Raw genomic sequence first — 5,720 nt, 5'->3', positions numbered from 1 at the left:
TTAATGCTGCCGCTTTATTGCTTAACCGAAGCATGGCACATATCCATTGTTGGTCTAACGCTCATGGTTTGAATAAATAATCCATTTGGGATATTAGTTCCCAATTATTAATAATCTCCATTTGTAATTAGATAAAGATTACATCAAAACTGGTCTCAAATTTGACAAAAAAGTACAATGCCACTTTGTATTGGTGTCCATATGACAAAACGATAAGCTTCATGAACTTCAAATAAGTTTTGGATGTACTAGAATTTAAATATCAAGATTCTCAATGTTTGAAATTTGTTGCATGGGGAGTAAACATGCACCTAGTGAGACACATGTGTTTTTGCAATCCATTTAGGTGCACTATCATGCGTGCATTGTAACACCCCGGATGTAATTTCCCATATATGTATCCCAACTCTTGCCGTTTCTGGCGCTAAGTTATTTTATTTTCCTCGGGTTCGGGTTTTTGTCTCCGTGTGCTGTTGCCTTTGTCATGCATCTCATATCATGTCATCATATGCATTGCATTTGCATACGTGTTCGTCTCATGCATCCGAGCATTTTCCCCGTTGTCCGTTTTGCATTCCGGCGCTCCTATCTCCTCTGGTGGTCCTTTCTACCTCTTTTCGTGTGTGGGGGTTAAACATTTCCGGATTGGACCGAGACTTGCCATGCGGCCTTGGTTTACCACCGGTAGACCGCCTGTCAAGTTTCGTACCATTTGGACTTCGTTTGATACTCCAACGATTAACCGAGGGACCGAGAAGGCCTCGTTTGTGTTGCATCCCAACACCCTTCAAATTTGGCCCAAACCCCACCTAAACCCTCTCCATCATCTAGAGCGTTCGATCATGATCGCGTGGCCGAAAACCGCACTCCATTTGGAGCTTCCTAGCTCCCTCTATGCCTATAAATAGCTCCTCCTCCAAAAATCCCGGGTCTCCTCCACCCCTAACCTAGCTCCCAGCTCCTCTGCGCGGCCCGACACGTCCGATCCGGCCGTACGCACCGCCGCCACCCACTCGCGATCCTCCACCTGTCCAGGGGAAGCCCCACTTCGCCGCCGATCCCGCGTGGGCCCGCTCGGCCCGTGGCCGGCCCCCGCGAGCCCATTCGCAGGCGCCGCCCGAGCCGCCTTCGCCCGCGCCCCGCCGTCTTCTCCTCACCGCTCGCCGCCACCGCACCCCGCCGGCCGGAGCAGAGCACCGCCGCCGACGCGCCTCGCCGCCCGCACCTTCTCTGACGTCGCCGCGCCTCCCCGCCGCCTCTCCGACTAGCCGGTGACCGGATCCGGCGAGATCCGGCCCGGGAGGGCCTCGGGGCCCCTCTTCCTGGAGCTCCGGCACCTTCTCCGGCCGTCTATAGTGCTCGCCAGCAACGAACCTCGATCCGCGTGCAAACCCTAGATCCGGATCGGTTGACTTTCCCCCTCTATCTCAGTATTTGTTTGCAATCTTTGGCATGTCGTATCTCTGCATCCGTAGCTCCGATTTGCGTGTTTAGCATATCAAAATGTTCGTCTCAAAGAGTACATCATTTCATCTCATTGCATCATTTTCATTTGAGCTCATCTTGATGCCCGAAATGCTGTTGGAAGAGGGATATGTGATAAACTTGTCAGATCTGTTTCATCAAGTAGCTATTTATCATTTTTTCCATGATTAATGTGTACATGATATGCTCCTGAGCTCTACATGAGTTTTGTTATATGCCATGCCATCTTTACAGAGGTGCTTACCATGTATTTTTCTGATATGTGTGGTGACTAGCACAAGCTTTCAAAGTAGCGTATTCGGTAATGCTGATTTCAGGGACTTAGAATTTCTCCAAGTCCTTGTCCTGATTTTGTCATTATGCCATATGTTCATGTTGTTTCCTAGTGATCCGTGCCTCTTTTGAGGATGATCAGTAAGGATGATTTGTTAAAATTGTGGTGCTCTATCCATCCATGTCTTTGTTTGCATTTATGGAGCACACTACCTTGAGTCAGTCGAGCTCTACTTTTGCTATTTCGTGAATCCTGGCAGATTGGTGACTTGTTAGCGATTTTGCCGAGGATGTTGCTATTGATCCGTGCATGCTATGTTGTTGTTCTTGTCATGTCTAGCTTCTATGTCATGTATTCTTGACGGGTGTAAGCTTAGTTTGTCATGCCATGCTCTGTAGTGAGTGCATCGAGCTCGTGAACATGCCTACTCGTTAACTGATTTGCATGCTCCAGTTTTTCACCAAGTCTGTAATCTGATTATGTTTTTGCCATGTTCACATGCTTGCAATTGTATTTTTTGATCCCTTTTGGCTTAAGGTCACTAAGGGACTTTTGTTAAGTGCTTTGAGTAGCTTCATACCATGCCTTGCTTTGCCATGTTAAGTTCCTGTAGCATGTAGTTTTCATGCTCTAAAGTGTGCTACCTAATGTTAAATTCCAGACTTGTGTTAATTTCACTAAGTCCGAAACATGTTATCATTTGCACTTTTGCCATGCTTGTTTGAACCTGTTAATGGATGAATTGGCTGTAGCTCAGTGTTCATCTTTTGTCAAGCATCATGAGTGGATTCCTGCCATGTATTTTTTTGTCATGTTTGAATGTTGTGAAAGTGCGTTATATCGACTAGAGGGGGGGTGAATAGGCCATTTTTATGAAATTCTTCACTGAGGAATTTGTCGGTGAGGAAATTCCTTAGCGAAGAACTACTAGCAGCGGAATAAGTACTCAAAGGTAAACACAATAGAATACAAGCATAGTCATCATGATGAAATGAAGACAGGCACAAAGTACAAGAAGCGTAATCACAGGATAACACAGGATGAAGACAAACAGACTGAAGAAATTGAACTGAGGAAATTGAGAAAGTCTTTAGTCAAAGTCTTCAAACATAGATATGAACAACCACACAGCACAGTTATGAGGAAATGGAAGAGTTGAGGAAATAAAACCAGTAAGCTCAGTGAAGACAATGATTTGGTAGACTAGTTCCAACTGCTGTCTCAGTTGTACGTCTGGTTGGAGCGGCTGAGTATTTAAACTCGAGGATACACAGTCCCGGACACCCAGTCATGGACACTTAGTCCAAGACACCCAATCCTCATTGTATTCTCCTTGAACTAAGGTCACATAGACCTCGTCCAATCACTCGTGGTAAGTCTTCAGGCGACTTCCAAACCTTCACAAACTTGGTCACTCGGCGATCCACAATTCCTCTTGGATGCTCTAGACCATGACGCCTAACCGTCTGGAAGAAGCATAGTCTTCAAAGGTAACAAGCGTCGGATCCACTCAGGATCAATCTCTTCAGTGATGCTCAATCACTTGGGGTTTGTAGGTGTTTGGGTTTTGGGTTTTTGGTTTTTCCTCACTTGATGATTTTCGCTCAAAGTCCTCGGAGGATGGGTTGCTCTCAAATGACAAGTGTTAGTTTCTCTTAGAGCAGCCAACCAGCTAGTGGTTGTAGGGGGCGGCTATTTATAGCCTAGGGAGCAGCCCGACATGATAAGACATAAATGCCCTTCAATGATATGACCGTTAGGTGGATAGATATTTTGGGACAGCTGGCGCATAGCACAGCAATGGTCGGAATTTTGAGTAGCAAAATCCTCAAGGCTATCATGTTCCTCACTTTGTAGGCAATCCGCACTGGCGAATTCCTAACTCCTCAGTCAGGACAAATTCCTCAGAGACCAGAAGAACTTCGTCTCTGTCACTGAAGAAATTGACTGAACTGTATGAGATTTCCAATGGCTTCACTCGAAGGGATTGGTAGGTGTATGATTTGAGTTGAGCATCACATGGAAATTTTTCCTTAGTATTTCCTCGACCCCCTTTAACAGTACGGTGTTTCCTATGACTCAAGAAAGAGAAAAACAAAACTATGAACACAAAAGTCTTCAAGCTTCATATTTCTCGCATGAATATCAAGTCTTCACGGACACACCAATTTCTTCACTTTCAAAGTCTTCATGAAAGTCTTCAGAAATACCAAAATCTTCAGTCGAAGATATTCATTTTTAGGGGTCGACTTTTCCTGTAAATATCAAACTCCTCATAGACTTATAGACCTGTGTACACTCACACACGCATTAGTCCCTTAACCTATAAGTCTTCAATACACGAAAATCACTAAGGGGCACTAGATGCACTTACAATCTCGCCCTTTTTGGTGATTGATGACAATATAGGTTAAGTTTTCAACGGGGATAAACATATGAAGTGTAAATACTGATATTGAGGAATTTGATTGCAAGATATAGAAGAACTCCCCCTGAAGATGTGCATAGTGAGGAATTTTCTTTTGAAGCAATGCACACATGAAGAGTTGAATCTTGGAGATCTCCCCCTATATCTTGTAATTCATACACGCATTTAACATATAATATGAAGAATTTGAAATGCATGATGAAATATGGTGCCTAATGAAATTCAGCATGCGTGCAATAATATTAACGAGGAATAAGCATGCAGAATAGTGCATCAAGAGTATCAGAGCACAGTGCATCAAAAGTATGAGAGCACCATCGGGTTTAAGATTACAACTCAATCCAATAAAGTTTCAGAAGAACGAGAGTTGTAACTTAGCAAAAAAATGCCCATATAGTAGACCCGCTTGAAGACTAACTCATATTTCTCCCCCTTTGTCATCGAATGACCAAAAGGATCGAAAATGAGGACTAACGCCCCTGAAGATAATCATGTTGATGAAGGAGCGCCAATGTTGTTGGGGTCGTTTGTTGATGTAGGGCCTGCCGCATGTCGTCCAAATCTTCATGTTCATCAGTGTCGCGCGATGAAGAATATGAGCTGGCTTTGGGGGAACGTAGTAATTTCAAAAAAATTCCTACGCACACGCAAGATCATGGTGATGCATAGCAACGAGAGGGGAGAGTGTGATCTACGTACCCTTGTAGACCAATAGCGGAAGCGTTAGCACAACGCGGTTGACGTAGTCGTACGTCTTCATGGCCCGACCGATCAAGCCCCGAAACTACAGCACCTCCGAGTTTTAGCACACGTTCAGCTCGATGACGATCCTCGGACTCCGATCCAGCAAAGTCTCGGGGAAGAGTTCCGTCAGCACGACGGCTTGGTGACGATCTTGATGTTCTACCATCACAGGGCTTCGCCTAAGCACCGCTACAATATTATCGAGGATTATGGTGGAAGGGGGCACCACACACGGCTAAGAAAACGATCACGTGGATCAACTTGTGTGTCTAGGGGTGCCCCCTGCCCCCGTATATAAAGGAGCAAGGGGAGGAGGCCGGCCGGCCCTATAGGCGCGCCAAGGAGGAGTCCTCCTCCTAGTAGGAGTAGGGAAGGAAGTGGAGAGGGAGAAGGAAAGGGGGGCGCCGCCCCCTCTCCTAGTACAATTCGGACCAGGGGGGAGGAGGCACGCGGCCCACCCTGGCTGCCCTTCTCTTTCTCTACTAAGGCCCATATGGCCCATTACTTCTCCCGGGGGGGTTCCGGTAACCCTCTGGTACTCCGATTTTCTCCGAAATCACCCGGAACACTTCCGGTGTCCGAATATAGCCGTCCACTATAGCAATCTTTAAGTCTCGACCATTTCGAGACTCCTCGTTATGTCCATGATAATATCTGGGACTCCGAACTAACTTCGGTACATCAAAATTCATAAACCCATAATATAACTGTCATCGAAACCTTAAGCATGCGGACCCTACGGGTTCGAGAACAATGTAGACATGACCAAGACATGTCTCCGGTCAATAA

Source organism: Triticum urartu, chromosome 2 (genome assembly GCF_003073215.2).
Source record: "Triticum urartu cultivar G1812 chromosome 2, Tu2.1, whole genome shotgun sequence".
Taxonomy (NCBI): domain Eukaryota; kingdom Viridiplantae; phylum Streptophyta; class Magnoliopsida; order Poales; family Poaceae; genus Triticum; species Triticum urartu.
The sequence above is the reverse complement of the archived record's forward strand: the minus strand, read 5'-3'. Positions refer to the sequence as shown.